Genomic DNA, 26,373 nt, shown 5'->3' on the forward strand with positions numbered 1-26,373 from the left:
TTCACTGCACTTTCAACACGACAGGTGCATTAATTTTAACGAACCAATTGATTGCAAAAACGTGGAAAAATGGTTTCGCTTTCATATAGGGAAATAATTTACTTTTATAAGACAACACATTGACGGCACCAAACATGTACCACACATACCAAAGACAATTATTGCAGAATACCTGATCAACACGATTGCTGACTTCATCCCCACCACTTATAAAGAGGACATCCTCTCCTCATCACATCCCTCACAGAAGGCACCTTCCCAGATGCACTAATACTGGCACAGATCCTCTCTCTGCTGAAGAAACCGACACTCGACCCAGAGGGCCTGATCAACCATTGTCCCACCAGGCATCTACCCTTTTTCAGAAGACCATTGCCATCAAGTTACATTTAAGGAAGTGTAAAGCCAATAATAACATGTCAGTCCAGGATATGTAATATCCAATGGCAAAGGGGACCTCTGCTTACTCCTCCTCAAACTCTTTGCTACCTTTGATACCATTTACGTTGTAGCACTCCTCAACATCCTTCGCACAAGAATGGCATTCAAAGCAACAGTACTAGAGTGGTTTGCCCTCTATCGCTACAACCAACACCAACTCCTCCAGATGAGTGGCAACAGATGCCAGCAGGATGCAGAGTTCCAAGAAGGCTCCATCCTGCCCCCCCCTTCATTTTGAACATGGAAACTCCTGGGGAACGGTTTGCAAACACAAATACGTAGATGAGAGCTTTACCTAAACTTAAAATCGACTGCACAAATGGCATACATCGCCTCAAGCACGTGTTGGGATGCAACTTCAACGTCCTAGGAAGGTGGATCGATTTAGGCTGTGCAAGACATTAGCAGGCGGCCTACTGCTGGCAATTCTCGTTGGGAAAGGCAGAATGCATGCATATTCTTTAGTAGTTCGCTTATATAATGTGTTGGGATCCCCAGTGGGCAGCTGTAGTTGGGGTGGTTTCGCTTTGACACACATTAGAAACACCATATAGCAAAACAGAAAGAGCAGCAATGTATTCATGTTGTGGTTGCAGAGGTTAAAGACAGGGTGACAAGATTATATTTTAAACATGTGCTAGCAAGTAGGAGACGTGGGTAGGCATGCAAGTTGAGTCAGGGAAGGTCCAGGGGATAAGGTAGCAAGAGTTCCACCATGTTGGATTTCTGGACATTTTACAGGATGAGTTTGTTAAAGTACGATAAACAGGCCTAATGTGGAACTATGGATCTGTCCAGTTGATCCAGAGCCTAGTCCCCCCTTTCATTCCCCAGCGAGAGGTTTTGCTGCCAAGGTCACAGGCAGCTGTGCCGATAACAGCTAATTGGGTGCAGCTGCTGACCTCAGAAGAGCTGAGAAAGGAATGCTAGGTCCTGGGAGGAAGGGTGGGGATGCAATCGTTGAAGGCTGAATTCATGAGAGTAGGTCATGGGGTTCGGTGATGCCAAGAGACCTGGTGAAGATTTAGATAACTACACTGCGCTCACCCGAAGAGTGGCCATCCTACTTGAACAGGCATCAAGCTCTAGTGATCCATAAATAAGAAAAAGCCAAAACATAAGAGTGGTGCCCTAATCAAGTCATTCATGGGCAGATGAGGATAAGGGAGGAGAAGTTCTAGGGCTGTACCATGAATTGGGACGGGAGAAGCAGAGGAGACGCAAAACAAATTATCTACAAGGGTAGGGGGAGCTGTCTGTGTGTGCTACAGTGTCTGGGATAATGAGGAGAGCTTTTGCATTATCCAAGCAGAGTTGACCTCGCTATTCACACTTTGATCAGGCTTCGACAGAGGGGTGCACATCACATGATGGTCAGTAATATGGACTATAGGGGACAAACAGAATTGTATATAGGTGTTAGCAAATGGGGAGTGCAGGATCATGTTGTAATCTTTATTATGCATAGTTTTGTTAATTTGTGGTGTTCTGCTATAAATGCTGCAATCCTGGGTGGGAAGAGCTCTATTAGTTTGGTTCTACGGGACCGTCTGATACTTTCTGCATGTAAAAAACCTTTGCTTTCCTTGCAAACGGTGCATTGATTATTTGGCATACGTACAATTGTTCATTGTTCAGGTTTTGGGTCATTCGCCTGCACATTTCGTAACCCCTGAGGTGTTACATGACTCACTGTAAAGCTGGGGGTTCCCCTACCGCGCATCCTTGGTCACGGGGCTGGTCTGTGGTCACCAGTCCCACATGCACAACTTGAGGTCTGCAGAAGCCGTGTTGTCAGAAGGCCTGCCTGGGTTTTGACTTTTCACCTACACTCTGTAAAGTTTTATTGTGGATTTAAACATTCAATATGCTCCAATTTAACACCCCCTATTGTACAATCCCACACTAAAATGATGGGACAAGAAACCGGCTGTATTTTAATTTATACTCTTTATTTCTATAAAAGATGGAAGTCAAGGTGGTCTCCTAACTTTGTGCTGCAAAACTCAAATAAACAAAGCTGATCTACAGAAGAAATCAAACTGCCTGCAACATTCTCACTAATTCTACAACATGCACAATCATTTGCATGAATCCAATATACAGATTTATATTGCTAACCATCTATCTAATTCCCTTGGATGATTTCCTATTCAAGGCCCTCTCACTTCCACACAATGCCATCAGCGAGATTTTAACTGCTCATTTGAAATTTCATCTTTCTCTACTGGAAAGTGGATCAGTTAAGCTCCCTTTCACCCCAATATCGGTTTTTCAATGCTTAGGGTTTCATAAGTGTTGATTTATAATTGTTAAGTAAGTTTTGTAATGTGCAACACGCCCGATGACCTAAGTGCGCAGAGGCGCATAAAGATTCAGTAAAAGGTCAGATCTACCCAGAAGTGCAGGAGAACATATTGAACGATCTAAAGGTTGGAGTTAAGAGTAGGTTTTAATAGCCTTCTTAAAACAATTCAAAGATGACTTTGCGAATTGAGGTGGGAATGGTATTCCACAAAGTGGGAGTACAGATCGAAAAGCTACTACCACCAACATTTTTCAATTTCGACCTTGGTATATTACGTTGTGTGATCATTGGATTGAACAGTACGAATAATATCGGCCAGTTCCAACCGATTTGTGAGATAGACAGGGCCCCCTGGCCCCACTTGTCATACACTTGTATGTCAGGAAAATAATTTTGTGATTGATTCTATAAGAAACAGGTTACCAATGAAGAAGCCCTCTGTGATAAGACATGCTCACGAGGGCCCAGACAGCAGAATGTCTTAACGGCTTCCTACTGTACTGTTTGAAGAGTTTTAATATTAGGCTGTTACAATAGGCTGTTACAATAGTCAAGTCGTGAGTTGACAAGGGCTGTGACTATAGAGGGGCGTTTTTCACAAAACAGCTAAGGGCTAACTTGTCTAAGCGGTATTATATAGTAGTGGCTGTGTAGTTATGGTTAAGTTGCTGTTTACATAGGAAGAGCACTTTTTGGGCGGCCCATAACTCTGCTCCCCCTGGACGATTCGCCACCAAACTTTGCAAAAAAAAAGTATATTGGCCACTCTGAATTTTTTTGCAAAGATTGGTGATGTTTGGTGTAGGGGGGCAAAAGTTATGGGGGGTCCCAAAATGTTTTTTTCCCCATAGACTGACTGGGGGAAAAACTTTAGGCACGCCTACAGGTCAAACCGCTGGACGGATTTTCACCAAATTTGCGGCAGGGGCTTGGTCCCGAAAGCGTGCTTTTGGTGACAATCCGTCCAGTAGTTGCCTTTAAAATGACCAAAAAATATGTCTCAAAACATTTGTGATATCTATGTCCGCTCCGCGGTCACACTTCCCTGTTCGCTCCGCGGACATGATACCGATTAGCCAGGGGGTGGCGTCATGACCGCAGACATGCAACATCTTCGCCGATTAGCTTCAGTGAGCCGTGATGTGCGTCAGAATGTGTGGATGCGCCAGACGTCTTGGATCCGATGACAGCGTGGTCGCCACCAGAGGCGAAATGCTGTTTCGGAAACTGTTTTGGTCTCCTACAGTGCTTGGGGAGGTTCAGAGAGTAAGAGATGGGTGAAATACTGTACTTGTTTGGGCGGCAGGTGTTAATGATGTATTAGCCATGCCCGCCTTGTCCAGAATGTTTCTAAGTACTGACAATGAGCGGTCTCATAAGGATAGTACTTCAGTCCGTGCTATGCGCAGCCAACTTCAAACTGTTCTAAGGACACACGTGGTGTTAGCGAACATTACAATCAAATACATGCTGCAGTTACTATTTTTGTTTGTATGAGTGTGCTACTAATTTATACACCCCCATGGGTGTGATATGCTGCGGTGGTTGTGGCCGTAGGCCATACTCCCAAGACGCTAGGCCCTGGCCACAACCACTGCAGCATATCACAGCTATACCTACACCCATAGTCTTGCATATTGATCAGGTGTTTGTGGGGAGGGCCTAGAGTCTTGGATGCATGGCCAAAGGTCATGTACACAAGATGAAATTTGTATGTGGAGAATGTATAAGGCACTATGGGTGCAATATGCTGCGTTAGTTGTGGACAGTATGTAGAGTCTTGGCTGCATGGCTAAAGGCCATGCACCCAAAAACACAGTTATAAGCACTGCAGTTATAAGCCACTATGGGTTTGATATACTGGACACCCATGCATTCACATATATATGGCCTTCCACCCAAGACTCTAGCCTCTGGCCACAACCGCTGCAGCATATCACAGCTATAGATACACCTGTAGTATTAAACATCAATCAGGTGGTTGTGGGGAGAGCCTAGAGTCTTGAGTGCATGGCCGTAGTGAAGTTACAAGCAAGAATGGGTGCGATATGCTGTGGTGGTTGTGGCCAGAACGTAGAGTCTTGGGTGCATGGATGAAGGCCATTGAAGTTACAAGTCACAATAGGTGCGATGTGCTGTGGTGGTTGTGGCCAGAACGTAGAGTCTTGGGTGCATGGCCGAAGGCCATACTCCCAAGCACGACCTTATAAGCAGTGCAGTTATAAGCCACTGTACACACATACATTCAAATATCTATGGACAAACATCCAAACCTCTAGGCCCTGCCAACAACCACTGCAGCATATTAGACAGCCACGTTATAACTGTGCTCCCCTGGACGAATCCTCACCAAACTTTGCAAAAAAAGTATATCGGACACTCTGAATTTCTTTGGAACGTTTGGTGATGTTTGGTCCAGGGGGCGGGGGTTTGGGGGAGTTGGGAGTTATAAGGGGGGTTCTCAAAACGTCTCCTTTCCCCTTAGACTGAATGGGGGAGGGGGGGGGAAAAGAGTGTGGCGCTTTCCCTGATTGGTTGTGGAACAGCGTGAAGTACGTCAGCTTTCTTCGGTGCCGCCGCCATCTTTTATTCATGTTTTGGTGTATGCAGACATCGCCAGAAACACATACAAAACAAGACAGCATTGCACTTGTCACACTTATGTAATACTATTTCAGAAGGTGACCTTTAAGGAGGCTGGGATGGGATGTGGGAGCTCTAACTGAAAAAGTGGAGTTTTCTTGTCACCAAAGTCATACGGTCAAATGGAAGTTTGTGCTCACTGTACCACTACAAATTAGTGTGTGTGGGTTAAAATGTTTTTGGAATAATATTGCCGTCAGACTGGCGTCCTAAGTTTTGAAAACTAAGCCCACCATCTGCACCGTTTGCTGGAAACAGCGATTCTGGAGGTGTATGGGAGTAGCGGTTCTCATAATTGGATTTCACTATGTTTTTGCAAAGTAAGAATGTATTTGCCTTCTGAGTGAAGGTCACATGAGCTGCTTTTTTGGTTGGATGCTCAATAGGCCCACGCATCCGAGTGAATGTACAAGGGGCAATTGTTTTTTTACCTTGAGCGAAAGGGAAACTTTAGAAGCAATTCAAGGAATGAAAGGGTTGAAAAAAATAGCAATTGATAAGGTTATGGTTTTAAAAAGTTTGTAAGGCACATGCAATATCAGTCCACGAAGATTCTTCGGTGCAAATACATTGGTGTCTGACTTGGACAAAATGAATGGAGGCAGTAAATATTATCCAAGTTAACTTTTGACCACTCTACACTGACCCGCGTTTTAATTTTAATTTACCGAAACTCTAATTGTGACAATATAACTGAAGTATTATCTTTCTGCGCTGTTATATTTTTCCTCTAATAATGCAGAGTGCACAGGTTCCGCATTTGTAGGGTATGACTACACTCATCCTATTTTAGCGTTAATATTTCTTGTTTGAAACGTTATGTTTGCCCGCATAGCTTTGTGTATCACTTTGCACGTTTTTTTTTTTTAAACCAAACCGAGCTGTAATTTTTTTTTTTTTTTTTTACTTATCCATTCATTTTGCCTTCATAACTGAAATATCGTCTTCCTGGGTAGTTGCCATTTTTTTTAAATTTTACGGCGCATGCAGAATCTCTGCGTTTGTAGCCTGTTACTATATTTACGCATGGTCAATAGTAACATTTCACTAGAATGTCATGTTTGACCACTTACATTTGTGCATTACTTTGCAAATTTTTTGTGTCTTTTTTGCAATTTTTTGCCAGAGGTTGGTTATCGACACGTATTTTCTGTTACGTTTTCCGCCCAAGTATATCTTGCCGTACTGTCCACGCCATGGTTCCCAGATGCAGAGCGATGTCTTTCGGACGGCAAATACAACTGCTTGTGAGCAGTTGCCTGTACATAATTATGTGGGATAACACCCTAAACCCGCTTTGCCTGTACGCTGAACTCGCTATTCGGAGCAACATCACATCATTTATGGTGCTGTAGGCTGAAGGTCATGGCGCCTTCTTGAAAATCGGTTACGCTCACCTGGGTTCCACAGGGGCGCCGAACGAAGCTGGACTGCAACGGTCTCCACCAATGTGACTCGTAGTGTAGTGATGAGCAACTGCACTTGCCCACTTAGTTTTGTCTGTCTGGCACGTAGGACGACTTTCCTAAAGTGGTAAAAATGGTAGTTAGCCAACCGCGGTAAAGAGGTTTAACTTCTGTTTTTTCAATCAATTGTCCTCTTTATTTTGCAGGTGCAGCGCTTCTCTAGAATGAGGGACGTATGATGGTGACTAGCAAGGTCTCACGCGGGTATTGTTCCCAAGTATGTATCTTGCGGTGCGAATTTAAATGTCTTAACGGAGCGCAGCTCACCCTTTGTCTTTCTTTCCTTTGCAGATGCGGATTCTCCGGGCAGCGATCTCATCAGTGCCTCGCGGGATCGTGTGGATGAAAGGAGCATCGGAGAGTATTCCGCTGCGCTGCTGCTGACAGTACAGCACGGTAATAGGTGTTCCTTTTCTTGCAGGTGCGGCAACTCCCAGATGAATGCAATGACAAACGGTAAGGCTCCTGTTCTAATCTGCTTTTCCTTTTCTCTTTTGCCGGTTCGGTTCATGGAGAACAAGACGGGCGTAGCTGCGGACTGGATGCTGTAGCTGCAGGCATGTTGAGTGTTACACTGCAGAAGTGCAGAATAACTCGAAGCGTGTTCTGCTCTCCGAGGTAAAATAGTCCCAATAGCACACCCAAGAAAATAGTCCCTGGAAGTAAGTAATCCCTTCAAAGGCCTCATAGTGGCGAGTACATGATTTCTCCACTTGATGACCTGATCTGTCTGAAAAAGGCACTACTGAGTCCATGAAGCCCCTAGGCAATCCTTTGGGCCCCCATGAGTTCCCATGGGTGCCTGTACTCTGGGTAGACTGGCCTGCTCCTGATGTCTGGGGGCAGACATGACAAAATCACTGTGGAAACAAAGCGGCTGCTTTAACCAAGAACCCATAATTTTTGTATGGAAAAAACCAACGTGTTCCTCATGTGCAATGACGCACTGTATGTTTATTTACAGGTTCTGCGTCACGTCACATACTTGCGCTTTTTGCAGCCTACCATGCAAAGGGAAGAGGGTCTATGTATGAAACAACCGCCTTCCCTTTCTATGGTGGCCATCTTGAAAAAAGGATTTTGTTTTGTAATCCGACCCGCCAAAGCCGCCCCGGATTATAACCAGTAATCCTATTTTTTGGTAGCACACGTTACTGCTTTGCTATTACTGGCAAAGATCATTACGTCTATGCATTTTACTGAGAAATATGAAGTAAATTGAGTGTATGCAATTTTTTGTTTTAAATTTATTTCCACTGTGAAAAGTCGCTCTTAACGGAATATTTACTTTGTTTACGGGTGGCTTTATTTTTTTGAACCACAGGTAATAAGGCAATTTGCGAAAGGCAATGAGCAAAGAGGCAACAAACGGTAATATGTGCCAGTAGATGTACGGCGAAAAATGTTGCGAGTTTGTTATTTGCAAGGTAGCAGCACTGTTTCTCATGCTTCTTCATTACAGCAGTGCTGCTGTTTCTTGGGGAGGAGGGATGGCTTTAGCTGATGTCATTTTCAGATGACTAGAACTTTTGCTAAAAATATATAATGTGTAGTGCATTGGTAATCGCTGCCTACCAATACGTGTTGGCGCTGTGTAAGGGAAATGTTGAAGGTGGACGTTCCTACATCAATATAAAATCTATTTCCACACTGTCCACGAGGCATAGATCTTACTGTTAAGTGTGTACTGATTCTGGGACACGTCACTGTGCTGTACGCCAGCATATTGTCATGTGGCATTCTTCGCAAGGTGTATACTGTTTAGCAAAAGAACCTTGTTAAAGGGACGTTATGGTTACGTTGCCCTACTGAAAATCTGTGCCATTCACTATAAAAAAAAAAAATAAAAAAAAAAAAAAACTTTACAAACGTGCCATTATGGTTCAAAGTAAAACCGAAAAACCCCTGAAATTCCCCAGTTATGGTAGACTAAGCAACCATACCTGCCCACACCACTGTGCAATGCTAACACCAACACCCAGGACATGAAAGGTGGCATCACAAATGTCATTGATGACTTCACTGATGATATCACATGTGTAGCCCCTTTGTTTTTGTTCACTGCCATATATATGTATATTCAGTAAAAAAAAAAAAAAAAAAACTTTGTTAAAGGGACGTTATGGTTCACAGTAAAACCGAAACACTTGGCATTCGCTAATCATGGTAAGCTAAGCAACCATAACTCGCGCCACGTACGTGCATTGCTAAGACTAACACCCAGGACATGAAAGATGACATGACAAATGTCATTGATGACATCACATGTCTGGCTCCCCCTTTTTTCCTTTACTGACATATCTATGCCACATGGTTTTTTTCAGTAACAAAGTGACTATATGGATTATCAAGTTTGCTTATCCTTTGTATAGAACCAACAGTCATTCTGTTTTGCAATTATTGAATACCAGATAATTGGCAAGCATCCAATTCTGGATCATAGCAAAGATGGTATTAACAAACGCAAGATCAAAATTGTAGTCCCCAGAAAGCTCAAGGACAAGCTGGGTATTGTCAACATAATTAGTAAAGACGATCCAAGCATTGTCAAGCATATCAAAAAGGGGACGAGTGTAGACATTAAATAAGGTTGGTGAAAGGCAGGCATCCTGAGGAACACCACATAAAAAGGAAGCCCGTTGAAGATTTAACATTCCCGATAGTAACTTTAGCAGATTTGGGACCAAAAACGAAGCAAAACACACTAAAGCAAGATCTGAACAATTACTTTCTTCATCCTTTCAAGTAGGAGTGAATGGTCCACCAGATTGAAGGCAGCAGACCGGTACAATAGGACAAGTAGGGCAATTTTAACCTGATCAACAATTTCAGAGAGGTTTGCACGCAGATCAAGCATGGGAGTTTCAGTGCCATGCATGGCACGAAAGCCCGTCTGATAAGGATTAAGAAGATTGAATTTCTCAATATGTTCCTGCAACTATATATAGGCGACCCGGTCCAATATCTTCAGAAAAGGCACATTAGTTATTGGTCGATAATTACCTACGTTAGCAGGATCCAGGGAAGGTTTCTTTAGGATAGGCATTATCCAAACCTCCTCAAGACATGGCGAAATGTAGGAGGTAAGAAAAGGTGAACTAACAATATCAATGGAATCTTTAATAGAAGCCGGACATATCAAGGAGAAGATCTACATGTTAGTCCCGCACAATCATTACAAGGGTTTCCTTGGGGATGGGGGGCACTTTTCCCCTCGAATTCCTGTAGAATTTTAAACCGTTCTTTGTCGGATCTAGCATTTGCAATCCTACTGTAAAAGTGTAGTTTTTTTGTCTTCAAGATAGATTTTTTATATTCTAATGCAAACATTATAGTTGGCAAGAGTTTCAGATGTAGGGTGTTTCCTCTGAAGTCTTTCTAGCCTCTTATGCTTCCTATCTTTGACTAGCTCATCTGTAAACCATAATCTGCAAGGACTTTCAAATTTCTTCTTTTTCACGGTGAGAGGGGCTAGAGTATCAATAGCAGCAGATGTAATGTGATGAAAATGCTGAACCAACAAGAGAGTCTCTTGATATGAGGAAGACGGATTCAGTAAATTAGTACTAAGTGCTGAAATGAACACAGAAGCTTTCTTTAAATTATGGGAAATTATGTGAAAAAGATGGTTGAGCGCTTTGGTTATATTTACTTGGGAGCTTAAATGCAAAAGAAATGTAGCAGTGATCTGACCAGGGACAGATCTCGGTGGTAAGGGAAGAATTATTGCTCCATCAGGCTATAAAGCAAGCACCTCTAGTCATAGCCCCAGTTGTTGATAATCCCTGCAAAGCGCCGAGGTGCTCTGCACAGAAATGCTACCGGGTTCCATTTTAAATTAATCTTCCTTAGACTTTGCATATGCTCCGAAAACAGGATACATTTCACACGAATATTCTACTTGCATTGTGTTGATCAGACAGTGCATGCACTACTCACAGGAAAATGCCATTTGTTCTGTACTGACCCGGATTTCACTTGGGTTTGAATAGAATGAGAATGCAAGATGCATTTGTCACTCTAATGCTAAAACATTGCACGTCTCGGGAGGATAGCTTAGGGGCAAACGTGCTCGCCTTGGAAGCAAGATGACACGGATCAACACAGGTTTGATTCCTCAGGTCTAGGCTTAGAAACCTCTGGGTATTAAGCGCATTATAAATAACCAATCATATCATGTGGAATCAATTACCTCTAGTGGCACTCTTCCCCAGTTCCACCCACTCTTTTTACACTTTCTTTGAAATATTGTTTCAAAGCTCAGAGCCAGCATGGACCCTCACAGCCGTCAGGTAATCTTCCCAGTCAGCCAAGCCACTCTGCTCTGCTCTCCACTTTATTCACCTCTGGGAATCTAGTCTGCTTCAGGTAAGAACTGCTTCAGGCTTCTTCTTGGACAAGGCACATCATCTCGCTCATCTCCAGATCTTATCCCAGCTCAGCAGTCATCCATCTGGACAGAGGTATCCTTATCTGCAGACCTCAAAATCCCAGAGCTCTCTCGCTTCAATTCATGTGGGTTTCATCTTCTATACTCACATTTTCGGTTTAGTCAAATCTTCCCGTTAGCTGGCTTAACAGGTTGACACTCAGACTAGACCCTTAATTTCATAGGTCGGTCATATTTTTGCACATGTGACAGCAGTACAGTTGGACTATTTGGCTCGATCATATCTTCAGGTAGAAATGATTCCCATCAACGAAAAATAGATTTTCAGTTCACATGATCACGCTGAATTCAGGCCTTTGTAATTTACGTTTGCAAGATTAATTTTGACTGAATTAAGATTTGTATAATTGATCAATTAATAAATATGCCAGGTTTAGTTTCACTGTGTGGGGCACGCCCTTTCAGAACACATGTCCTTTTGATTTTAAACCTCTGCATTTTATGGGGAGAGAGTTGACTTTTTAAGTGCAGCAATTATCCTTTGAATCCCCAGGGTTGCAAAGCAGGCCTATACATCAAGTGACCAATTCAGATCATCATCTAGAGGACCACTTATTTGGCTCTACTGGAATGCAAAGATGAATATACAAGATATTTTTCTACGCCATACGCCTTTTGTTGAATGTGGATCAATGTGTTCCCCTGAAAGATAAACGCGTCTTTTCTACAGATGGCCAAGCTAATCCCCAGGGGAATAAAGCTCCCCCTGCGAGTAATGGGTTATCATGCAGGTTTCATAAATTTAACTCTTATTAGACTCACTGAAGAAACATAAAAAACAAGCATTGTCAGAGTCAAAATTGGAACTGCTACTTGGCTATGACGATTAAACCATATAGCACTCCCTTTATATATTTTAAAAATCTGCACTCTCCCTATATAGTTTATCATTGTTATTTTATGAGACAGTGAACACGATTGACAGGTCGATGCCATGGTCAGTAATCTAGGTGCCCTCGCAGAAACAAACTTAGCCAGCAGGCTGCACTTTCCCTATATAGCTTAACATTAGTTTTATTTAAAGCATTGAAAATGAGTGACATGGAGCAAAGAGAATCAGGGTGGAGGGAAAGGGCTTGGCAGAAACATGCTTAGGTGCACTGTGGAGCAGGCTAGCTAAACTAAGGAATGAACACAGGTACAAAAGGAATAGTTCCATTGGCCACCAGGGGGCGCATGGATGGTATCGCTCTCCGTGTAGGCTCCGCGCAAGGGTCCTGAAAAGTGGGTTGAGCCCCCACCACGAGACCCCCATCTGCTACTTCATCGACGAAAACCAACATCGGAAGTGTCCAGGCACCACCCGGAGAAAACCTGAAGCAAAACGGAGCCTTTTTCGCAGAGAAAACTCCCCCTGCGCCACACGCAGCACAAAGGCTGAAGGGGCCTGCGTGCCTCCTCCACACGCGGAGCCGTGATACGCGCGGCACCGGGGAGAGCGCTCCAACCCACATCGCTGCTGGGGCCCATTCTAAAGTACACGCATGTCTCCTCCCGCAGGCCCATCCAGCTGTCGCGTGGCCTCCAGGTTCGTAAATATGAGGCCCGGACGAGGATCGTCTGGTCGCCGGATCCCGTGCGGCGTTGGATCAGGCCCGTGAGACACTCCTGTCCTACGGTGACGTGGTATCACCTCTCTTGACTTGGCTTGCTTGAGCTGTTCCTGTTGCTCGCCATGTGCGCTGAGCCCCCTTTTGGATTCCAACTTGGCTGATGAATCGATTGGTGAGTGAAGCCTGGGGCTGTTGAGGTGCCCGTGGTGATCCGCCCTCCCCCCAATGGCATAGGTGGAACGAACCGCAGTGCTCCGAGTACCGGAGATACGGGAGGAGGCCCTGGGCAGGTTTCTCCAGGCAGCAGAGGGATGAGGGTTGGGCTCCTGTTTCTCAGGGAGTGTGCCCTCCTTGGCCCCCCACTCGAACCCTGAGGCTTACCGAAACAAACTACACGGAGCATTGGGCTTGGGCTGGGCCGCGGGCATGAGGGTTGACTGAAGAGGCTGTGCGTGGACTCCTCTCCTTGGGGACCGCCCGGGACCCGAATTGAAGGTCAATACACCGAGCGAACGAGAACATTGGATATTGGATTCTCACACAGCATCCTCCTCTCGCACATATGCTCATACCTTCAAGTGCCCACTCTGGCGGGGCTGAACTCTGGCGCATTGTTGAGACCTACCCACTTCATCAACGGGGCCCCGCCGACCATGAACCATAAGGACAGATTAGCAAAATACAAGTTCACACCAACACACGAAACTCTGAAGTCCCCTATTGACCTTAAGATGTTGACTGTTGGGTCTGAGGCCGCGGCAACCAAGGCAGATGTCGCTGATCTACTCGCAGAGATGCGAAGCATGAGGGCAGACATAGGCAGCAAAATCGACAAAATTACACAGAGAATGGACAAAATGGAGGACAGGCTGGAGCAGGTCGAACGCATTCAAACCTCCTTGAATACGTTGGAAGCCCAAATGGACCACTGCATTGCGGAAGTAGAACACAAGGAAGAGGCATTACGCCTCAAGGTTGACGATCTTGAAAACAGGGAACGCCGTAATAACATACGTGTCTTCGGCATCCCCGAAAAGGAAGGAGAATCTGATTTAGACCTGAAACAGACCCTGCACACCATCCTGAAGCTCCTTTTTAAGGATGAGAAAGTGGATTAACCCAAACTTGATTGCATCCACAAAGCCGTAGGCAGGCCAGGAGGTCCGCGTTCGGTCCTGGCTAGGTTTCACAACTATGCGGACAGAGCCAGTATTTTAGATAAAGCCAGACACGCTTCGTTGCTTACTCTCGGCGATGCTACCATCTCGCTTTACCAAGACCTATCATCGCTCACGCTCGCAAGGAGGAAGAAATGCTCCCCGATTACGAAAATGCTGAAGGATAAAGGCACCAGGTATCGGTGGGGCTATCCATTCTCACTCACCTTTGAGTGGGAGAGTTCAACAGTGAAATTGGTTTCAGAAAAGGACATTGCAGACTGCATATCTGACATGTTGAGTACTCCGGAGGAGGGCCCCTTCCATTGGGAGTCGAGGAGGGAGGAAGGTGAATGGCACACTAAAGGCCTGCGGCGCAGACGGATTCAAGGTTCCAGGAAATTTCGGAGAATGAACAATTCACAGGACATGGAACACTAATCTAGCCACCAGACTGGCATGCTAGGCTGCTGGGGGCAAACGAATTCTGTGGTGAGTGACCCGGTTGAAGCTGTTAGAGTGGGCGCAGCCCGTGGCAGAGAGAAGCGATGAGGGTGCGTCAGACTAAAGGGTTCTTGTAGAACATATACCAATGATGTGCCCGATTCTCTGGTCGCACCTTTAGACTCTAATGTGTTACTCATTTCGTGCGAATGGTGAACTTGACCATGTGTGTTTAGGATGCCCAGAAGGGAACACGAGGTAACACTTATGTTGGAACGATGCCTTTGGGGGGGGGGGGGGGGGGGGGGGGAGTTTTTGTTTTTGGTTTGTTGATGAGTTACGGGCACATAGTTGGGGGCTCAATGTTATTGATGTCTATATTAAGATAGGACCGCTTGTTTCGCGGTCTCCACTGGTGGTCCAAGAACGACTGGGTGATGTTAACCCAGACGGGTCGGGTGCCGAACGTAGGAGGGGAAACGGGGGGAGGTGAGGGTGGGGCGGGTGGGAAACACATACTTTGTCACGACACAGACCTGAGGGGCATGAAAACACAATCTGGACACATAAAGGGACGTTATATGTATTGGACGGGTCAGTTCTTCCCCTCCGTAGGACTAACTGTGACCCATTCCGAAGAATACAAACCACACATTGCAACATCAAACATGACACAGGCCATGAAGCAGACAAACTGGCTGCATATACACTTATCCAAAGCTCAAGATGGCACCTACACTCTATAAAGACACGTTACGCATTTGCACACTCAATGTCAAGGGTTTGAACCCAAGGGTTTGAACCCAAAGAGATCCATGGTTGCCAGGGAATTTAGGAGATCAAATATAGATATTCTATTCCTCCAAGAAACGCGAAATCGAAAGGGTGAGGAGAGAGTGATCTCAGCACGGGAGATCGGACCCTCCTTCTGGAGCTCGGGTATCTCGAAAAAAGCGGGAGTGGGGATCCTAATCTGCAAAGGCCTCCGGATGACAATTCCTGAGACATGGATGGACAGGGAGGGGAGGGCTCTTATAGTCGTGGGAAGCATACAGGGCACAACAGTTATTCTTGCTACGCTTTATGCACCTAAACAAAGGCAAAATAGGTTCCTCCACAAAATCAGTGAGAAGGTTTTCGGCATGGCCAGGGGGGCACATAGTTCTCGGTGGGGATTTTAACATGTGGATGGACAGTTCAAAGGATAGACAAACTAAAGCTGACGTGGCAGATCCACCCAACACGCGGAACGTGGCGGACATTAAACTAACCCTTAATCTTTATGATCTCGTAGACAGTTGGCACCACTTGCACCCGACGGACAGAGGCTTCACCTTCCACTCCCTCCCCCACGACACGCTCACGCGTATCGATTACATCTTCCTCTCAGATGGCCTCTTGCACACGTTGCAAGCGGCAACTATATACCCCTCTGCTTGGACGGATCATGATATGGTTATGGTGGATATACTTTGGAACGACCTGGCTCCCCGGAATACCAAATGGAGATGTAATGACTCCTTATGGGCTGACTCGGTCTTCAAGAAAGCTTTGGAAACAGATCGAGCAGTTCTTCGCTTCTAATGACACAGGGGAGGTAGGGAAGACATCCGTAAGGGAGGCAGCTAAGGCAACTTGGAGGGGGGGGGGGGGGGTGCTTATAAGGGAAGGGGCCCAAAAGAAACGAGAACGTGCCTTGATAGAGAAAGGCATTAGGGAAAGGCTATGTAAGGCCCAGACCCTGGCACAGTCCTCCCCATCTGAAAGACCCAAGTATATTGCAGAAGCTAAACTACTCAGAGAAGAGTTGAAAATACTTATCGCGGGCAAAACTGCCCAGACTCTACAATACCTTAAACAAAAATATTATGAGAAGGGCGACAAGGCAGATGCCCTCTTGGCGGCTCGTCTCTGTGCACAGAAGGCGGAGAAATGGGTTGAACTTATCGAAAGGACAGATGGCACCCTCATGGACACGACAGTGACTTCCCCCGGGGACATACAAGAAGCATTTGCCTTCTTCTATGAAGATCTATATGTAAGTGACCCCCCCCCTCCTGCGGGAAGCATAGACACGTACCTCAAGGAGGTGTGGATCACCTCACTCACACTCACGGAGGCCGATTCCCTAGACATGTCCGTCACAGAGGAGGAAGTTGTAGAAGCCATAAAGCGCTTGAAGACCGGTAAAGCCCCAGGAGATGATGGATTCACGCCTGGTTTCTACAAGACATTCTCCACTCTCATTGCCCCCTTTCTTGCATCTCTGTTCAACCACATCTTCGACACAGGTCGCGCTCCTCCATCCTTCTCTCAAGCCCTCCTTGCAGTCATTCCGAAGGAGGGTAGAGATCCTAAATACTGCAGCTCCTATCGTCCCATTTCTCTCCTCAATATCGACACTAAAATTTATGCCAGGGTCATTGCGGCCCGGCTTGAAACGCACCTCCCTAGGTTAATAGATTCTGACCAAGTTGGTTTCGTTCTTGGGAGACAGGGCGCGGAAACTATGCGAAAAACACTTCACTTACTCCACAAGGCACATGGTATGGGAGGGGACCCATCACTTTTGTCGTTAGATGCCAAGAAGGCCTTTGATAGGGTGTCATGGGAATTTCTGGAAAAGGTATTGGTCTCGAACGGTTTAGGGCCAAAACTCTGCCGCGCCATCAAAGCGATGTACACCTCCCCCACAACTACAGTATTGGTGAATGGTGGTTACTCACAATGGTTTCCACTGGAAAGGGGGACGAGGCAGGGCTGCCCACTGTCAGCGATATTATTTGTAATGTCCCTTGAACCGCTAGCTCAAAAATTGAGACACGATAGTAGAGTCAAAGGTATCACAGTTGGTGATCAAGAATACAAACTGGGCCTATATGCCGATGATATCTTATTACACTTAACTGATCCCTTGGATTCGGTCCCGGCCGCGCTTGAAATAATTGAAGAATATGGTCAGCTGGCAGGCCTGAAAATTAACACTGCGAAATCTGTCCTCCTCCCAATTGACAAAAGTAGAGACTCTGAGGTCGAACGCTTTGCCCCCCTAGGAGTAAAAGTCAGTCTCACCATGCTCCGATGCTTGGATATTAATGTGACTCGGGGCCTAGGATCCCTATATGAAGCCAATTTCCCACCATTGTCACTTGCCCTCCAAAAAGATATTCAAAGATGGTCCAAGCTCACCATCTCTTGGCTGGGCTGTTTAAATGCTATAAAAATGGTGATCCTCCCTAAGATATTATATTTGTTCCAAATGCTTCCCATTAGAATTCCCCCAGAATACTTCCTGAACACAAGAAAATTGCTACTAGCCTTCTTGTGGCATGGGCAAAAGCCTAGAATTCCGAGATCCTTGCTCCAGCTTCGAAAAGATAATGCAGTGGTAGGCTTACCGGACATCGAAACATACTATAGGGCGGCCCAACTCAGAGTCCTCCTTCCACATGTCAGGCAGCAGTCAGAGCCACAGTGGATAGCCCTAGATAACTACCCCTCCGTCCCTTTATTTTGGGTGAATGGGTATGGGTGCCTGGGTCCCAATTACGTAACAGCATCAAATCTCATCCCATTATAGGCACAATATGGGCAATATGGAAACCGGGCAAGAAAATGGTTGGAGTTACGACATGGCCCTCTCTTCTGGGCCACTTTTGGTCTCTGGGGGATCTGAGATGCAATCCCGGAACGAGGAAGCTTTGAGACCTGGTGCCAGGCTGGTCTAGAAAGGGCAGGTCAACTATGGAGAAATGGCTCCTTCATAACCATTCAGGAACTTCAGGAGGCGCTTGGCATAGGCTCGCTCTTCGTTTTCCTGTACATGAGACTCAAGGGAGTATTGACAAGGCTGATATGGAAAGAACAATTGCAGAGGGACCTTACCCCATTCGAGAGACACATGCACGGGCTCCAGAGGTCTGATAAGTGCAATGTACCTGGCACTGATTGAGGTCGATATTACACCCTCCATGACACTCAAAGGCAGATGGGAATCGGACATGGATAGGCAAATTTCACAGAAGTTATGGCTTCAAATATGCAGACGGACGGCAAAATCATCTATAGCTTGTCAGTATAAACTACATGCTATCAAGTTAATGTATAGATGGCAATATGACCCAACCCGGCTTGCCAAAATGTATCAAGGTGTAAGTCCATACTGCTGGAGGGGCTGCGGGAAGCGGGCTGATTATTGGCATATGTGGTGGGGATGTGCAGTGGTCCAAGCCTATTGGTCAGAGGTTCTTAGCTGGATCTAGGGACCTAGATGATGTCGAGAGAAACAACCACTGCTGATCTTGTTCGGCTTGATTGAAACGGAGGACACGATCATGAAAGCACCCAAAATGGTGTTAGGTCGGTTGATGGCTGCACGAGCCTGTCTAACCATGGTATGAAAAAGAGCCACACTCCCTAGCAACACTGAGTGGCTGGGAGTTGCTCTGAGTATTTACTGAATGGAAAACCCGACTGCAGCCTTACATGGAGATCGTACCAATGTTGAGAACGCATGGTCAGAATTTCGTGCTACATATGTTACATGAAAAGAATGTGTGCAAAACACTGCTGAATTTTGTGTCATTTTAGTCAATTGCTGTTGGAGCCTTTTGCCAGGGTCTTGCGTTATGCTGTCTACACTTGCCCTATGTCATGAGTATATTAGCGGTTCTTTGGTACTGTTTAAATTGGTTTTCAATCCCCGGAAGGTGACATGTGAAGGGGGGGAAAGGGGCGGAGTAAAGAAAGTGGGTTTAGTTGACGTTATTGGTTACTTATTTGATTCCAAGAGACTTTATACGCTCAATATGGAAATGTTACTTCCTGTGAATAGTCTTTCCTTCGACTCAGTATTCGAATTTGAATGTAATTGTCTTTTTACAAAACCAATAAAATTGAAATTAAAAAAAAAAAAAAGGAATAGTTCCCTGTAGGATAAGGGAAGCAGGCATCAGTCCGAAGAGATGCAAGAACCATATCTAAAGTACAAACATCAGGGCAAAATCACTGCAAACCACTATAAAAGTCATTGCAATCCACTATCCATATTTGGCCCACTTGTTAGCAATGTTTGTGGGATACCAGGAGAAATAATATTTACGGAGCTGGCTATATTCAGTGGTGGCTAGTGATGTCTTCTGATTGGTGTGGTTCAAATATTTCCAACAAATGTATGCCAGTGACAAAGCAGCAAGGGAAACTGCAACAACTGAGGATTTTGAGGATGAGGGTGTTGCCACTAAACACTTAAAACCATGGAGCTAAAGTGGGTTATTTTACAGCACACTTCATAAATTGTATAGCTGTGCACCACCTTTCATAATCAGTTGTGTAGGGGAACATGAAAATCATCAATAACTGCAAGGTCACCAACCGTACACGGGAGCATTTCTCAATGAATTTACAAGATGCCTTTGTCTACAATATATTCCAATATAAACACACACACACTCTTATTCCTGCGTTACAACCAGAGGCCATGGTGCAATTTATTATTAGAGAGGCGGAAATACTTCCAATAAATGTGAGCGAGCAAATGTGTTCATCAATCAGGGGAGGTTTGGGTATTTGAAGATATTGGGTTTAAAACTGTTGGGTTTTCAGCACGCTTTCTGAAACTTTGGGTACCATTTATGTCACAGATGGCCTCAAGAACACATCAAACTCCGAGTCAGTTCAAGGGTTTTATTTGTTTTGTAGTCACAGAGCTCTCTCAGGGACATCCTGCTCTCTCATCTCAAGACGTGCATTTCCTCCATAACCCAGTCATCCATGAATCTCGGGATACTCGCTATAGATCAATAACTCCTACCATCCAAGAACTATCTTGTATAAAATGGGAGGGCCTAAAAGCATCAACCCCATATCAGAGTGGCCCTCAGGGAGCAATCTAGCTGGAACCTTTTTCTGAAGTCCCCAAGATAACATAGGCTGTAGATCGGGGGTGCCCTTCAGACACTCGGGCCCCACTCTTACCCTTACATGCCCACCTACTCTTCTTTTTTGACCTAGTTGTAACTCTCCTACTCTCATCCCTTCAACCGCACCCACCGTCTTTCCTCACTCTCTACCCGACACTTCCTTGTCTGTCCCTCTGAAGTTCTTCTCTCTACCACCTACCTCCACCCTCCAATATTGCCGCTGCCTCTACTCCAGCTCCCCTCACCACTACCACTCCCTCCCTCCCTCCCTCCACACTATTACTCCCTCATCAAGATAACTGCTTCCCTCTCTTCCACACTACTACTACTACTACTACCTCTACCCACACCTCCTTCAATGGCCCATTTCACTTCCCCAGTCACCTTTCTTTCACTCCCTACTCTCCCACATCATCCATGCTCCCTCAAGCCACAGTACCACTCTCTCACCAACCAATTTCCTTCCTTCCTTCCTTCCTTCCGCTATCATCCTCTGCTGGTTTCCCGGCCAACGTCAGACTTCTCTTTTCCCTGGGGAGGTGTTACAATCACCAAAACATTTAACCTCTTATGTGGAAATGTAATTCTTGTTTGTCCTCATTTCCCATAAGGAATCGTTGTCCTGCAAGAATCCATCTTCTCCCTGTAATCTTTAAATGAAACCACTTGGAACCCTCCTTGCTTCATACAACATCCACAGCCACCAATATGCAGATGACACAGCTCTACCTAAAGATATCTTCCATCGAAGACACCCACAGGCTTGAGGTCTACCTTTTATTGGTCCACTCGATGTCCAGTGCTTAGCTGAAACCCAACACCTGCAAAACTGAATTCCTACTGCTGACCAACACCGGACATCCAGACCTGGCTCTCTACTATGCACCTCAAGGGGTTCATTGCCCCCCAAAGTTGGCCACCTGCAACAAGTCACTTGGGTTCAACATCGACAGACCCTCACCGTCAAACAGCACATAGAAAGGAAGACAAATGGCTTGGTACCAACTTTCTTTCCTGCGAAACAATAAGCCCCCTTATTACAGAAAACAAGTTCAGATCTGCTATCCAAGTCTTGGTCCTCTCCGATGGTGCTAATGCCCTTTTGGCAGGCCTTCCAGGAACTACCCTGGCTCCCCTGAGATGTGTCCTGCATGGTGCAGCACGACTCAAAGGACTCCGCAAATTCGACCACATCACCCCGTCCCTCATCGAACTGCACTGGCTGAATCACATACAAGGCATTCACCCTGACGTTCCTAACCTAACTCCCTGAGAAACTCAGCATCTCCAGAAGTAAAGACATGTGCAGACTAACTCCGCCAGTGCAGGACTGAAGAAAAAAAAAAAATAATAAAACAGAACACAAGCCTTCTCGGTCCATGCACCAAGACACTAACCTCCTCCCCATCAACATCGGACTCGCCCCCTCGCTTCTACAGTTAAGGAAGGAGCTCAGGAACCTCTTCAAGTCTTGGCTCCTTCATAACACCTAGGGCCATACACTGCCCACTTCCCACCTTACCAGAGATTAGGTGATCTGCTCCCCACTGTTTACTTGTAAATCCATTGCTATGGTCCTCCCTCCACTATTGTTACAACCCCACTCCCTTTTATTTATTCGCATTTGTAGAGCGCGCAAACAGCCCGGGGGCATTGTGGCGCTTGTTACAGAAAAAGAAAATTCTTAGAGGTAAAAAATATTTGCATTTTTAAGTACAGACAAGAATAATGTTTGTGTCCCTAACCATATTCTTCCCCCGACTGTACAGCGCTCCGTTACTTCCAGAAGCTAGTTCCGCGCTCAATAAACACCCTAAACATAATAATAGTAGGCTCCGCCCACTCTAGCTCATTTATAACTGAAAAATGTTGTGCCACAGTGCAGTTTGCTAAAACCTTGTTGCGTCGCATAAATCACAGTTGAGCCTGCCTGTAAGCATGTCTGTCAGAAAGGGTTGAGAGTGTTGAAGGAGCATGCTGCAAGGGATGCCATTTGAGAAGTTCATAGAATGCAGGAATGACTACGGAAGGCGTGACAAAGTCAGCAGCAAGTTAACACTTACAACTCTTCTGACAAAACAATAGTAACCTCTACGTCAGCAAAACATTTTAATAAGATCGCAAGCTCCTGAAGGCAGACATTGTACTGACGCTCAGGAATCAGGCTCATTGATTGCACGAGGCAATTGCTGAATTACTGCATATAAAATGAACAATTGCTGGTTCTTTCAATCGAGCATGAAATACACAGATAGTTTGATTATATTTCAAAACGGACATCACAAACCGAAGGTAATCATTTTTTGCTTTACGTCACCTGAATTGAAAGCACGTGGCTGCACATTGCTACACTGCAGCAGTGCCGTAAAATCGAGGTTGGTCTTACTGTATTTTCTCGGGATAGAACATCATTCAAATGATTCAGTCTCATTAATGATTTGGGTCGAATAAGCTCCAATAGAAAAACTGCTTCTTTTTCTAGAGCTGCGTCTGTTAAAATGTCTTTAACAGAAGGGTGAAAGGCTCAGCACGGTCCTGTCAGCATTCGAATCTGTGCCCTGCATGTTTAATGTAGATCTCAGTAGCCAGTGCTCAACTCATTGACAGTTCAGGTAATACTCAGGGAATTTGCCAAGGAAGGCTTCGTTTCTTAAACACCTTTCCTGTGAGACTGTATTAGAGTGACCAGATATTCAAGAAGAAAACCCGCATGGCCAAACACATAAATGAAGGACTTCCCCTGGCAACACCCTCACAACGCCCCCCCACCCCTCAGCGTTACCCCCGCAACCTCCCACACCAAACCTCCCATTTGACCCTTCAAAACCCCCATTCCCCAGCCCCACTGCCTGTACCCTCCCAACCCATGGTATTTACATGATCATACTTCTACAATGTGCAAATCAGGATGTATGCATGTTACTAAAACTGATATGACAGGCCTTTTTGTTTATCCCATTCGCAAACATGTCTCTGTGGCACAACCAGTTAATGCATGTCGGGGATACCTGAAAGGTTGTAGGTTCGAGCCCAGTATGTTATTATCTACGTTTACTTGATAAGTGTTGCAAATTACGATGTTAAATTCTCAGCCTTCCTGGATGGGTTTTTATATAAAAACCCGGACATCTGGTCACCCCAACACTGTTTGTTTCCACTTGTAGTCTAAAAGAAGTTAGCTTGCCAGCAACATCTCTCAGGTGATACTACTGGCTGACGCCCTAGGCCAATTGGTGGAGCCCTCCCAACACCACACACAAAACCAACAGCCCATAAAACAGTTGTTAAAATCAGCATTGGGATCCATCTCAAAGTCATGAAAAGCATAATGCATCATTAAAATGAACAAAAGGTTGCAGTGTGCACCTTATGTGATGTCTTTCCATTTAAAGACTGCTAGAATACAACTTTTGGCATCTAGTCACTGTTGAATGGAATTAGCTCCTGCACTCTCATGGCTTCCAGAAACAGGAAGGAGTTACTCAGAAAGTAGAAAGGTTTTCAAATGATTGTGAAATTGCTAGAGATCGGAGTACCTCTGATGTTATGCAGCAAGTTGTCATTTGCCAACCTGATAAGGGCATCTTCTTCCACTTATGGGGTCGGTGGGAGATCTGGGAACAGCTGTTAGTCGTTCTGTGAATGCGCAAATGATACAATTGGTTACCACCCAAGTTTCCATATGTAACCATAGGTGTCCCTAGGTGAGTGCAGAAGCAGACAGAGGAATTCCCCTACCTAAAACAAAAACGAAGGAGCGGTCGGTCTCAGGATATCAAAAAGGTTGTGTCCCACACTACAAATCAAAACTGTATATCACCACCAGATCAACATTCATGCAGACCCTATATCGACCCAAAAGCCACAAACTGCACACATTAATTATCAATAAATTGCCTAAAATGACCTATCCGGTCCTTAGTGCACTCAGATGCGCCAGACTTCGATCACGGACCTACACCACTCCTTGCTGTCCAATCAGGGATTACACCAAAGTTAAGCAAATAAAACAGATCCCATTACAAGGCATCATTAGAACCCAAAGGCTCAGATCCCGATTCATAAATCGCCCTAGCACACGTGCCTTTGCCACTTCTGCCACCATAGGTAGCGCATCACTACCAGCGATCCGATCCAAATCCTCCAAAATGATTATCACAACTAAACAAACCATCATCACAGGGACCACCAACACATGCCCATCTACTTTAGTCCAAGCGCCACCCCTCTCTATGCACCTCAAAGCAGCCCTCATTAATGCAGACTCCATAGCTGCACATGCCATAGAAATACATGACTACATTACTGAGCAACAACTCGACCTACTTATAGTGACTGAAACCTGGCTCCACCAAGCCTCCGGACCTTCACTTACCATTGCCATTCCTCCGAACTACACTATCCTTAGGACGGATAGAATGTAGTCAGTAGGCGGGGGAGTAGCTATTGCTAAAACCCATCTCAAAATAAGAGCCTGCCCTATAGAGAACCCAGACGGGTACGAAATCCTGTTAGCCATACCAGCTACGAACCATAAGACCACTATAAACATAATAACCATGTACAGAGCCCCTAATGCTACATCTCAGCCGAAATCAGACATAACCTTACTACTAACGCCACTCATTAAACCTAACACAAAATGTATAGTCCGTGGTGATTAGAACCTTGGATTCAATGACACCCAAGACTATAAAGCAGAAGCACTATACATTGCACTCAAAGACATGGCATTTACACAACTCGTGAACGCCCCTACCCACACAAATGGGAGAATGCTAGACTGGATACTACCACTCAATACCACAGTATCCATAGACTCCATCAACATAGTGCCCTGGTCAACCCATCATAGTGTAAACTTCTCTATCCTGTGTAATGAACCAGACCTACCTAAAACTACCATGGCTGGAATCTTACGTAACCAGAAATAGCCGTAAACTCTCAGCAGAAAATCTTAACCCATTGTTAGCATGCGCCCTCAATGACAAAAGGATCAATGAGAACCCCTGTGCCTTGGCTGACACTTAGCATAAAAGCATCATTAACACAATAGATACACTAGCACCTTGCGTCACCAAAACCAAACGTAAGGACAAAACAAAAAAAATTCTCCTTCTGGTTTAATGAGGAACGAGTTTCTCTTAGACTGATTAAACGATCGCTTGAACACCGTCTAAATAAAACCCACACCCCAAGAGCCGTGGACGCATTCAACACCGCAAATAAAACGTATAAAGCAGCCATCATTGCTCATAAAGCGGATGCCCTTAATGTCAGAATCAAAAATGCCTCCTCAGATACAAAAGAGTTATTCACCATACTTAAAAAGTTGGAAAATCCCATCCCCATCATAAACCCAGTCCAACTAGGTAAAGAATGGTGCACCACCATTCAAGATGCTCTGGCCACTAAAATCAAACTATTACAAAACAAAATTATCTCCAAAATAAATCTATCCGACAAACACCCTACCTCGAACCAAATCACCAAGCACATAGGAGACACTACCCCCTCCTTCAAGTTCACCACCAGGGAGTAGATATTAGTAGGGAATAGATGCATGGCCGTAAGCCATTAGGGTATTGGGGAAACGGGGCAAATGGGGGATAACAAGTCTCATCCAATGAAGCCATATCTCCCCGGTGGCCGTCTCCTCCCATGTGATCCTCTCCCATATAGCCGCCCCCAGGGTCAGGATCAGGTAGCGGCTGCCATCCCTGGCCACATGAGAAGAGCTCACCGCCGGGAAGACAGTGATGACTCCATCGGATTCATCACATGGCTAAGAAACAGATTTTTAAGAAATGGAAATCTAGCGGGAAGCCCTAACTTGAGGATTTGCTCCAAAGTATGTTACTGTTGTCCGCTAGGGAAAGAGTATCATAAGTTAAAAAGGAGTTGATTGAAAAATATCAATTGATTTGGGGGCACTTTCAACAATGTATATGCTTAGTACCACAAACATTGATTTCTTTTAGTATATGTAT

The 26,373-nt window shown here is 45.2% G+C and overlaps 1 protein-coding gene across 1 annotated transcript in view; it reads right to left on the minus strand.

Annotated features, from left to right (window-relative positions):
* The window catches only part of LRIG1 (leucine rich repeats and immunoglobulin like domains 1), a 661,002-nt gene that overhangs the window by 510,433 nt on the left and 124,196 nt on the right, over positions 1-26,373 (minus strand). The window lies entirely within an intron of this gene.

The sequence above is a fragment of the Ambystoma mexicanum genome, chromosome 2p (genome assembly GCF_040938575.1).
Source record: "Ambystoma mexicanum isolate Mex_15411 chromosome 2p, UKY_AmexF1_1, whole genome shotgun sequence".
NCBI lineage: Eukaryota > Metazoa > Chordata > Amphibia > Caudata > Ambystomatidae > Ambystoma > Ambystoma mexicanum.